Source organism: Castor canadensis, chromosome 4 (assembly GCF_047511655.1).
Source record: "Castor canadensis chromosome 4, mCasCan1.hap1v2, whole genome shotgun sequence".
NCBI lineage: Eukaryota > Metazoa > Chordata > Mammalia > Rodentia > Castoridae > Castor > Castor canadensis.
The window spans coordinates 69,112,403-69,125,387 of NC_133389.1; the positions used below are offsets into that span (position 1 = coordinate 69,112,403).

Here is a 12,985-nt window from a genome sequence, read left to right on the forward strand (position 1 = left end):
TCTTTCTGTATTCTCTGTGCTTTTTGTTTTAATGGTAATATGTTGTGGGGTAGTTCTATTTTGGTCAAGTCTGTTTGGTGTCCTCAAGGCTTCCTGTACCTGAATGGGCATAGCTTTCTCTATATTTGGGAAATTTTCTGTTTTTATTTTGTTGAACATATTACAAATTCCTTTTGCTTGCACCTTTTCTTCTTCTTAAATGCCCATGATTCTCAGGTTTGGTCTTTTGATGGAGTTGGTGCGTTCTTGCATGTTCCTTTCACAGGTCTTGAGTTGTTTGACTAATAGCTCTTCAGTTTTTACTTTAAATTCTGTTTCATGTTCAAGTTCTGAGATTCTGTCTTCTGCTTGTTGTAGTCTGCTAGAGTGGCCTTCCATATTGTTTTGCATTTCTGTTTCATTCTTTTTTCTGAGGTTTTCCATATTGTGGCTCCCTTCCTCTTTAATATTGTCAATTTTTGCCCTTAATTCATTTCTCTCTCTATTTATAGTGTTGTCTGTTTCACTTTGGTGTTTATTTAGGGCTCCTGTGAGTTCATTTATTCGTTTCTGTGTCTTCTCATATTCTTTATTTTTGGTGTCTTGGAATTTCTTGACTATCTCTTATATGTTTTGCTTGACCATGTGTAGTAACATCTCCATTAAACTCTCAGTGATTACTTGCAGGATTTCTTCTTTTAGGTGTTCTTATGGGCTTTGTTGGGTTCTTTGGTGTACCTTCTCTTTGTTTTGTTGGAGTCTGGAACTGGGTATCCATTTTCTTTATTTCCCTCTTATTAAATTATTTTTGAGGCAAGAATGGTCTCCATCCCTTTTTTGTCTTCCCATCGCTCCATTTGGTACTGTGTAACTATGTCCTTGATAGACTATTGATGGTTTCAGTCACCTATTTTCTTTCCCTTAATTTAATTTTGTTTTGTGGGTGTGTTTGGTTTTAGATTAGTGTATGTATGCTATTTCTGTCCCTGGTCTGTGTTTAATTTAGTATTAGCTAACTGACTATAGTAAAACTAACAAAACAAACAAAACAAACAAACAAACATAGAGAACAATGTCTGTGGTTGCATTCTCAGAGCTGAATTTGGAGGCCTTCTTTGAAATGAAGCTGGAGGGTGATGCTCCCAAAGGCTCTGGTGACCACACACCTGGGTTTCATCATGGCCTCACTGATGCCACAAGTGTCCTAAAATGGAAGATCCTGAAGAGAAAACTACTGTTCAGAAGGTGCCAAATAGTATGCAGATTCCCTGAACTAGGACAAACAGGTAATCCCACCTCTGGCTCTTGTGCTTACTCTTTGTGACCCTTCATGTAGGATTGAGCTCATCATCCTACTATGCTTTTCCTCAAGGTTTGTCCTGTCCAATAGCTCATGTAACCTCTGTATGTTCATACCTTGAATTTCCATGAACTTCCATCTTGTCTGAATGTCTGTTTCCATCTCCTGTTTGTTCTATGACCTGTGTTCCCACCCAGCTCTGGTGTCCCAACACATTAAGTGCCATAGGTAAGCCCTGTCTGTATGAAGAGTATCTTGGCCTGCTGAGCACACGCAACTGATTCCACAGAATCCCAGTCTTTGTTGGCTTTTTTTCTGTCTTCCCGGCCACCCAGACTCCCACTGGGAGCTTTCCTCTGGAAACATGCCCTAAGCCAGTGTCTAGTGTGGGATTCTCCTCTTGTGCCTGCTTTCAGGAAACAGACCATGTCATTTCATGAATTCTTAAATTGGACCTGCACATGAAAAGTGCTAATATGATGAGAAGTAGCCCTGATCATCAAAAACTACATTGCAAACTGGGGATAAGGTTGAGAGAAGGCTAGGCCCTGGTGCTACTGTTGTCCTCAGTACCATGTCTCCAGGCCTAGGCCAATGTACATGTTTTCATCAGGAGTCAGTATCTCTACCTCATGAACTCTGACGTTAGCTGGAGGACACTGAGTGGAACTTTAAAGGTTATGTCAGTCCAAAAGGAGATGCCAAGGGCAGTACCACAAACCCACATAGATTAAGGACAACTTTGGCAGTCCTTGTCTTCTCCTTCTCCTTATTGTCTTTTCCATTAACATGTCCAACTTCAAGTCTAAAATACAACCCCATTGACTCTTGAGGACTGAGACTAAGAGAGCCTTTCATTTAAGTCACTCAAAGGGATGTGGGTCAGGGGTCAGTTACATGAAGACCCAATAAAATTGATTGTGAATATAGAACAAACTTTGCATCAGGGTATGCCAGTGCAGATGACATGAGAGTGATTTGCTTGAAACTGTCATTAGGAATGGCAAAATCCATAGAGCCAGCAGGTAAGGAACCAGGCATGATTGAGATGGGAGGATGGAACGAGAGTGGTCCGTTCCCTATGTTCAGATCATGCTGCCGGGAAGAAGGAATGGAGGAGCTCATGAAATAGTCTGGTGTAAGCCATTTACCTGCAGAATCTGGGTGACTGAAGCTGAAAAAGATAGGGGACTACTGAATCCTGCTCAATAGCCACTTTAATGAAGCATCCTTTGCTTTTTATAAACTCCTTTTACACAGCATTTGGTCAGAAAAAGCATGCCAAGTATTACATGTCAAGGTTATATTAGTACAGGGAAGCACAGTTAAAATTAACTCTTTGTTATGTCTCCTTTAAAACGGGAACAGAGAAGCAAGAGAAGCACATGGTCAACATAACTTTCTTATTTACCTCTGAAGGATACGAAGCCATCTGGGAACCTGGAATACTGTTTTTCTGGATGTCTGGCCTTCTCACAAGGCCAGATACCAGATCATACAGGGAAGGTCTGGTCTGAGACTTTTGCCTCAGTTCCTTGGAGCTTTCTTACATGGCCAGATACCACCTCACACAGGCACAGTCCAGTTCCGAGGCCTTTGCCTCAGTTCCTTATAGTTTTCCTACAAGGCCAAATGCCGACTCACACAGGCAAGTTCCCACTGCAGGCTCTGATAGTCTGAGATGTGGTTATTTCATCAGTGTATTGAAAAAGCTCCCAGGTGACTGTAATATATGGCATGAACTGTGGAGCATGGACTTAAGCTGTTGGCAGGTTGACAAGATGGTATTGTCCCAGCTGTGTGGCACAGGCCATAGAGAAAGCATAGCATCCGTTAAAGATTGCATTTGTACTCCCCTCTGAACAAAACTATTTGAGTGCCACAGGAGAACGTGGAGATGGATGGGAGAGGCCCATGTAGTCCCCGTATTTGTAGCACATGTGCACAAAGTGTTTGGGTACAAGAGTAGATAAGAATAATAGTTCTATTGGAACTGAAAGTATAAAGAGAACTTCCTTCAAGTGCACATGGTAGAATTTAGTATTTTCCTTTTCATTTTCCAATAAAACTTGTAGCCTGCCTTCTGCCACATTTACTTGGCAGTCCTCTGAGGAGATAGGGACCACAATATAAAAGTTTTATTTTTCGTCCATGATTTTCCTGAAACAAAAATCCTCAAAACTCATGAAATAAAAGTCCTCCCTTCATGAAAAAATGATACACCTCAAATGTGAAATGTAGTAAGTTGTTGTATGTTTACACTTCTATGCCATTCTAGAATGGTATCAACTACTAGAGAGGGATCTTTTTTTGAAGGAGTGCTTTGAAGATGGAAAAAGGCAGCAGCATACTGCAGTGCCTTTTGATTTAAATATCTGTGGGTCTACATATTCGAGCTCTTCCTAGAAGTGCTTTACGGGAGACCTGGTATGGAATTTCCTTCCAGAAATTAGTGAAAAGAGTTGTGCTCTGGTTGAACTCTGCTCTCCCTTCATTCTCCATTGTTCTGCTTTTCTGATCTGCTTGGAAAAGGACTCCCAAACTTTTCCTGTGTAGCCAAGGTGACCCACCATTGCTTTTCATCCACATTTATGGAAAGGGTCTGCTCCAGGTTTGTGAAGAAGTCACATGGGTTCATTAAAAGCTTAGCGCCTAGGAATGAGTGTCTCCACTTTAGTAAAAGGCAGGGCTGCACTTGGATCTTGTGCCAGGGGCCTTTTTCAGTGTTCCCATTCCATGCTGGAGAATTTCTTTTAGAAAAGGTTTCCGTCTTTCTTTTTGTTATTGCTGGCATTTGAACTCAGGGCCTCCCATATGTTAGGGCCTCTACCACTTCAGAGACTCCAAAAGCCTGGGATGGCGGGTGCATACCACAAAGCCCCTCTTGCCTGGTTTCTTAAATAGGTCTCACTAGCAAACTCTGTCCTTGCCATCTCTTCCTCCTGTGTAGCTTGGATTACAGGCTTGGTCCACCACCCCTGGTTTGCTCCAGATGTTCTTAAGACTGAGGTTTAAATTCTTCACGTCCACGTTATCTGGGTCTTGCCTATCTTTCCTCGGTGTCACTCCGAATGACAACACCTTGGCCCATGGATCCTTCCTGGTGGTGATGTCAGGACGTGGAAGGTGATGTGGGATTAAGTCACCCACTTGGAGTGTTCCTATGGGAAGTACTCCTGAGTCTTTGGGGACATGCAGTGCCTGACCTGTGTGAATAACTTGGAGCATTTAACCATCTTGCCATCCATCTGGCATGCCTTTTCCTTGCCACTGGCTTCCCACAAGCCCATACAATACTCAGCAACTGGACTCATTTACTCTGTCTCCTGCTTGAATTCCACAGATGCTGGAGCAATAAACCAGCTCAGAGGATGTTTGGTGAGCAAGTAGAGTGTGAATCCTTGGTCTATTGTTCCACACTATCATTTCCTGATGTCTTAACGGGCCATCTGCTTTTCACAAGCTCTTTATCTACTTTCTTCTCATATTTCTCAACAATTTCTAATTTCAGCTCTGTGAAATAGGAATTGTAATCTCATATAAGATCCTTCCATTTTCCAATGTAAGAATTGGTGAAATCTTATAATTAAATGCATGTACATTTCTATCCTTAGCAAATGTGAATGAATGAAGCTTGTATCTGGACCATACACATTATATATTTGTGGCAGGTGTTTTTTCTGAACAGATTGAGCACACAGGAAGTATATCAGATACTTACGCAAATTCTGTAAGTTTCCCAGGATTAACCTCCCCCAGTTAGTTTCTGTCGCAGGGTTTTCCTTGAACTTTGATTTTGCTTGGTGTTAAAATCTCTTCTTCTCCAAAATCACAGCCTGTGCCAGTGTCATTTCTTGTCTTGCCATATATTTTTGGGAGATACTGGGTTTTACTAGTCCAGTTTCTCTTGAATATGTTAATAAATTGGAATTGCCTTTGGCTCCTGGCCATCTTGTCATTACTGGATATGTGAGAAACATCAACCATCATGAAAATATGTGTGTCTATAGGCCTCCTCTCCCAGCCTTGGACTATGTTGTCCCAGCCTACATTTTTTTCCTTGATGATGCTCTTCTGTCCCAATCAGGGCATAGAGAACAATGTCTGTGTTTGTATTTTCAGAGCTGAAGTCAGGTGCCTACTCTGAAATGAAGCTGGAGGTGATGCTCCTGAAGGCTCAGGTGACCACACACTGGGGTTTCAACATGGCCTCATTGATGCCAGAAACGTCCTTAAACACAAGCTCTTGAAGACAAAACGACTGTTGAGCAGGTGCCAAATAGGATGCAGATTCACTGAACTGGGACAAAGAGGTAATCCCACCTGTGGCTCTTGGATACACTTATTACTGCTTGTGACCCTCCATGTATGATTGAGCTCATCCCCCTACTGTGTTTTCTCCTCAAGGTTTGTCCTTTATAACAGCTCCTGTTATATCTGCATGTTCATACCTTGAATTTCCATGGGCCGCCACCTGGTCTGGACTTCTGTCTTCATCTCCTGTTTGTACTGTGAACTGTGTTCCCACCCAGCGCTGGTGTCCCAACATTTTTAGTGTCATAAGTAAGTGCACCCTATGTTATCATTACTATACGAAGAGCATTTTTTGGCCTGCTATGCACATGCAACTAATTTCCCTGCACCCCACTCTTTGTTTGCTTTTTGCTTGTCTTCTCATCAGCCATATGGCTTGTGTTTTCCCTCCTTTTGCTTTTTGCTTTCTCAACAAATACTCATCACCTGGCTCAGACACAGTATCTGTTGCTAGCCTTCATTTGATTGTAGTGCAGTAAGACTGCTCAGGTGACATTTGGGGAGGAAGTTTGTTGTACATCTTCAGTTATTGACCTGTGCTATGAGTTTTTTTAATGTGTAACAGGTCATCTCCTTTGCACAGCATCTTCCTTTTCATTTTATTTTCATATTTTTATTTCATTTCTGATTCAACTGACTGAAATAGTAATTGTGATAGTATATTTTATTCCTCCTGTTTCTAATGTAAAAATTCATGCTCAGATAATTAAGTATATGTACATGATGTACTCGCCAGATATGAATAATGAAACTTGTATCTGAAACCCATGTATTACGTTTGTGGTAGGTGTTTTATACCTGTTGTGCAATTGAAAAGATATCAAATATTTTTGCATGGGATAATAATTCCTTAGGTTTATTCTCCCCCAGTTTTCTTTTCTGTGGATTTTGATTTTGCTTCATTTTTATCCTCTCTTCCATTCTAAGAGCACAGCCCATATCTGGTGTCATTCCCTGGTTTTGTCTCATATTCTTGGGAGATGTTTGGTTTTACTAGTCCTGTTTTTCTTGAATTTTTAATAAATTGCAAGTACATTTGTCTTCTGCAATCTTAACTTGACTGGATATGTTAAAACTATCTGTATTACGGAAATAGCAAAGTTGTCTTCAGACTTCATGTCCCTCCTGGGCTTCCTTGTCCTGGCCTTTCTTTTCCTTATGTCCATCGTATACCCCAGTAAGGACATAGGTAACAATGGGTATGGTTTTGTTTTCAGAGCTGAATTTGAATGCTTTCTTTGGAATGAAACAACCTCCCAAGTTAGAAGGTGATGTTCCAGAAGGCTCAGTTGACCACACACATGGGATTCACCATGGCTTATTGACACTCCAGATGTCCTGAAGCAGAAGGTTATCAAAAGAATACTATTGCTCAGCAAGCGCATAATAGAGAGCAGATTCCCTGGATCAACATACTGAGGTAGTCACCCCTATGGCTCTTGGATGCACTTAATCCTTATGATTCTCAATGTAGGTTTGAGCTCATTCTTCTACTGTGTTTTCTCTTTAAGGTATGTTCAGTCTGACAAGTGATGTAATCTCTATCTATCCTTACCTTGGATTTCTGAGGACTGCTAGCCTGTCTGGTCCTCCATCCACATCTCCTGTTTGCATTCTGAATGCTTCTCCCCAGTGCTGTCGTCCTCATACTTTAAGTGTCACAGGTAAGCCCAACCCATGTTATTCTCATGTTATGGAGGGCATTATTTGAGGTTCTTAGTACATATAGTTTCCCATAACCCCATACTTTCTTGGCTTTTCACCTGTCTTCCCAGCTTCCCAGTTCCACTGCCTCTTTCTTCTGGGTCCATGCCCTTTAAAATTACTTGTTCAGTTTCTCCTCTTGTGCCTGCTTCAGGGAACCAGACCACATCAATCCCTTATTCTTAAGTTGGGCATGCACATGAAAATGGTTAAAATTAACAGTAATGTGCTCTGATTAAAAAAAACTAAATTGCAAGCTGGGCTTTAGGTGGGAGGCACATAATGACCTGGGAACACTGTTATCTTCAGCCCAGTGTATAGAGCCCTGTGCCCATTTTCATGGGTTTTCCAGGACACATTGTCTTTACCTCTTGGATTCTTACATTACCTGGAGGATATTAAACGGTACTGTGAAGGGACAATCATCAAAAATGAGATGCCAATTGCACAACTTCACAACTGCAATGATCATGAGATCTTTAGGTAGTCTGTGTTCTGTCATTATTTCCTTTTTCACTTACCATGTTCAGGTAGGTGTCAAAAATACAATGCCAGTGAATCTGGAGGTTGCGAATATGGGTCTTTTATTTAATTAACTTAATGTAAGATAGAGTCCAACCCCATGTATATCATGACCTAATATGATTGATTGAAAAAACAAGGTGAGCTTTGCACCAATCCATTTCAACGGACAAAAGGACGATTTGCTTCAAACTCTCAGAATGAAGAGTAAAATCCATAGAGCCAGTAAGTCAGGAGCTAGTGATGAGAGAGATGGGGGAGATGAAATGAAGTTATGGAATCAGTGGTCTGTTCAGTATCTCCAGATCAAGATGCCCTAATACAAGCACCTGAGGTAATGAGTGCCTTGAATGCACACATGAGTGTCTCATGTAAATAGTCTGGGATGACATATGGGCATCGGTAATTTTAAGAAGATCTCAAGTGATTCTAACATATTTAGAACATTAGGAACACTGATTCATGATGATCTCAAGTTGTCAATATGGAATTTTCCCACTTGTGTGGCTTACTCCATAGAAAAGGCTGACATCCATTAACTGCTGATGAAATTTGTATTTCCCTCTCACAAAACTCTGCATATCACAGAAAAACATGGTGGTGAATGAATTTGGCCTGTAGCCTCCATACTTGAAGCACATGTGCACAAAGTGGTAACAAGATGAACTAAGAAATAGTACCTACACTAAAACTCAGTGTCCAAAAAAATATTTCCTCCAATTACACATAATGGTTTTTAGTTTTTCTTTTTCATTTTTTACCATAAATCTGGCAGTTTGCATTATATATTGCTAACTTCCCAGTCCTCTAATGTGATTAGGACCACAATTTAAAATTTTTACTTTTGGTCAGAGAAAATCCCCACATAAAGCTTTTCAGTCTCCCTTCCTTGAAGGACATATAATAATACATCAAAACTGAATGTCAAGAAATATTTTTACACTTAAACTTCTTTGTCATTCTTTTCTTTTTATTTTTTGTTCTGGTGATACTGGTGTTTGAATTTGGGGCCTCACAATTGCTACCCAGGCACTCTACCATTTGAGTGACTCCACCATCCCTTTTTTTGTGTAGAGTATTTTTGAAATAGGGTTTTTAAAAGTATTTGCCCATACTGGATTTGAACCAGGATCTTCCTGTGCTTTGCCTCTTAAGCAGGTGGGCATGAAACCCAGTGCCCAGCTTCTATACCATTCTTGACTGCCAAGAAAAACTAAAAGGAATCTTTTCTGAAGGAGCAATATTGAGAAAGAAAAATACAAACAGAGAAGAGTACAGTAAAACACAGGGCAGTCCCTTTGTTTTAGAGATTTATGGGTCTAGCTATTGAGACTATTCCGAGAAATGCTTTGTGGTGTGACCTGGTGTGGAATAGTCTTCGGGAATTCAGAGAAAAGAGTTGTGCTGTGGTTGAACTCACTGCTCTCCCTTCATTCTTTCCATTTTTAGTGAATCCTTGTTCTTGTCTTTCCTAATCTGCTGTGGAAAAACACTATGAATCTTTCTTTAAATTTTTTGTCCTTGTCTAGAAAAGGTGACCCAACATCCATTGTGTATGTTGCTCCCATTGGGTGCCTTCTTGCTCTTCCTAAATGTTTATGAAGAGAGTCTGCTCCAAGGTTTTAAGAGTTCATGTGTTTTTAAGAGTTCAGGTGTTCATGAACTCTTAATGAAAAGAGTCAGTTAAAGATCAGCCCCCAGGCATCACTGTCTCCTCTTTAATAAAGGTGGGACTGGACTTGGATGTGGTCTGAAGCCTGCTATCTCTCTTTCCTATGGCTCTGCCAACTGCCCACCCTCTCTTCCCTTTTTGGAGTCATAAGAGTTGTTTCTCTCTCCCACAGCAGTCTGTTTCTGAATGTGTATCCTGGGTGTTAAGAACAATGAGCACTGAGAGGCGTGAAAAGCCCTTGATTTGGTTAGGATAAAAAGGATAGGAGGAATGTGGCTGAGACCACAAGCTTCTGTATGGGACAAGGAAGGGGCCCTGATTCCTGTACCACAAGCTGAATTGAAAGTTCGGGAGGGTTTTCTCTACATTGTTGTGGATGCCACCTTCCACTTTAGCCAGCCTGCATTCCAGCAATTCGGCTCCTTCTCACAAGGGAGCTCAGGTTGTCTCTGTCCTCTGTTATCACTGGGAGTACTTCCTGGCAACCATTCCTGACCAAGACTCTCATTTGATTTCTATCTCCCTCTCTCAGATACCAAATGTTGCTGGAACAAGAAGAAATAATGGTGATTTACACAAATATGCATCACAGAAAGTGCCTTTTACACTTGAAGAAATATAAAACAACAAACCAAGTGAATGGCCAAATAGAACACTGAAGACATCTTTCATGATCATTGAATTTCAGAACCATGAATGTCTCTTGACACTCCAAAAGGCCAGTTTTATTGGAGAAATTAACAGTTTCTGAGCCTCTAATTGTGATTACTATCGGAGACCAAGACCAAGGTCTGTAACCACTTTTGAGTGACCTTAATCCCACCCCTTGAAGTTCCCACTCTATAGAAAAGCAAAGGCAGGAACAGCAGGAAGAAAAGAACAGATGAAACTGGACCATTTCAGGATCACAAATGCTATAAGCAGGCAGTATTAGCATTGTAGTGTTTTTGCTAAAGATGTTTAGCATGAATTTAAGCACAGGAAATTTTCAGACACATTACGAATATAGACCAGTAAACGAGACTACTGACCTATCTTCTTCAGTCAGGGTCACCATAAATGATACAACAAAGGAGAGGAGACATTTTGGTTGAAAAAGAATAAAAAGATAAATTTTTTAGTCTTTTTGAATCAAAACTGTCTCCTCTCTTTTTTGTTGTCAGACTGTGGTGACCTTGATCTGTTTGTAGGGGACAGGTCAGGTGTCTGGCAACATGGCCCACATTCTTCAGTTGTCTCATAACTTCCTCAGCATTTAGGCTAAATTTAATTTAGCCTAAACTTTTAGCAAATCCCATGTATAGCTAATTCCATATGCTTCCTGTAGCATCCTACTTGAAGACCAAGACCTACCAGTGTTTGTCACTCATGTCTCTATCTAGGACTGTCACTTGGAGAAGGAGGCATCCACTGTGGGAGCTCATGAAAATGACTTGTTGTTTTCCTTAAAACTGTTAAGCAATGTGGAGAGTGATACTTTGAGAATGGAAAAATATTCTTTTCTCCAATGATCTTCCTCTGAAAATACTACTGTCCATCATTCCACCTTGTGCACATCTTGGTTTTTGTTTTATACCAAAATTGAACATTCATGTTTATATGCTGGAAGTTCTAAAATTCAGTTCTTTCCATATACTTGGTTTTGCTGGCATTCTGTTTTAAAGAGGACATTTTCTCCCAGAATTTTAATTTAATCCAAAGTGAATATTAACCAGAATGATTAAAACATTTGTGTTCCTCACTGTGGACTCATGTTTTTATTGAAGTTCTTTTATTACTATAATGAGTTTTTGGTGTAAGAATATAAATGAGCACAAGATCTTCCATATAATTTAGGCTGTGTTTTCCATAGGTAGTAGATGGGATTTATTATAGTTCTTTCTCCATGTTTGTGTGAATGTGGGTGGGGGGTTGGCATTTAAGAAGCATCAGATAGCTTTGTCTTTAGCATTACCCTGATAATGTTTTTGACATCTTTAGCATCCTTTAATTGACAAACATCTGATATTTGGTTTGTAAGTTTTCCATGAAACCATTCTACTTCAACTGAGGAAATCAATGACATTATTTGCTTTCTTTATTTCTACTCACTGTGCCTGCCATTTATAGTGTTATTTCAACTCAAACTATTTCTTCCACATTTTCCACACCTTGCATTTTGACTCAGATAAAAATTGAGTCTATTAATGCTCATAGTGCTCACCAAAGCTGAGTGTGTTCATTCACCACTTGGGTGGCATTGCTGCTGGACAGATCTCAGGGTGGAGTCAGGAGTTTTGCATGACTTAACACTCCTTTTCTACTGCCTTGATACACAGGTACCTTAGAGGACACAAGTTGCCTGAGATTTATGTGCCTTGCTTTTATAGATAAGCATATTATGTATTTGGATTCTGGTTTTCAGTCTTAAATTTCTACCAGCTGTTTCATTCCTTCTTTCCACCACAGGTGTCCAGGGGATGCATCCTCAGTTTGGGTCTCCAGTACTACAGTGATAAACATGTGAATGCAGGCATCCCTGTTGCATGCTGACCTGGTCCCTCTTTGTATATACCCAGAATTGGTATAGCTGGATCATATGGAAGTCCTGTTTTGAATTTTTTTTTGCAGAACCTCCATACTGATTTGCATAGGGGCTAAACTACTTTGCATTCCACAAAGCTGTGTATAAGGGTTCCTTTGTCCTCACATCCTTACCAGCATTTGCTGGGGTTTTTTTGCTTAATGGCAGCCATTCTGATTGAAGTCAGAATGAATGTCAGTGTAGTTTTGACTTGTATTTCCTAGATGGCTAAAGATGTTAAACATGTTTTCATGTATTTATATTGCCCATTTGTATTACTTCATTTGAAAAGTGTATGCTTAGTTCATTTGCTCATATAATTTATTGGATTGATATTGTGGTGCTTGATATTTGAGTTCTTTATATATCCTGGGTGTTAATCCCCTGGTGGATGTACAGCTGGCAAAGATTGTCTCTATTCCATACCTGTCTCTTTGCTCCAGTAATTGTTTCCTTTGCTGTTCAGAAGTCTTTTTTAGTTTGATGCAGTCTCACTTGTGAAACCTTGCCAACTTTTTTTTTCTTTCCTCTTTTTTAGTGCAGTATTGGAGCTTGGACACAGGGTCTCACATTTTCTATGCAGGCATGCTACCACTTGAGCCATGCTGCCAGTCAGTCAATACTTGCTGTCATTTCCTAAGCTATTGCTGTCCTATTCAGAAAGTTGCTGAAATGTTTTCCCTATATTTTCTTGTAGTCATTTCACAGTTTTAGGTCTTACATTAAAGTCTTTGATCCATTTTGAGTTGATTTTTGTACAGAGTGAAGATGGAGATGTAGTGTCCACCTTCTACACATGGATATCCAGTTTTGCCAGTACCACTCATTAAAGAAGCTTTTTTCCAGTGTATGTTTTTGGCACCTTTGTTGAGAATCAGATGACTGTAGCTGTGTGGACTTATTTCTGGATCTTCTATTCTGTTTCATTGGT

The 12,985-nt window shown here is 40.2% G+C and overlaps 1 long non-coding RNA gene across 1 annotated transcript; it reads left to right on the forward strand.

Moving 5' to 3' along the window:
• The first annotated feature begins 980 nt into the window (after positions 1 to 980).
• LOC141422359 (uncharacterized) lies at positions 981 to 11,269 on the forward strand. The gene is made up of 5 exons (XR_012446906.1): positions 981 to 1,265; positions 5,402 to 5,592; positions 6,811 to 7,013; positions 7,105 to 7,257; positions 10,024 to 11,269. It is a non-coding gene; the product is annotated as an uncharacterized lncRNA (long non-coding RNA).
• Positions 11,270 to 12,985: the final 1,716 nt, after the last annotated feature.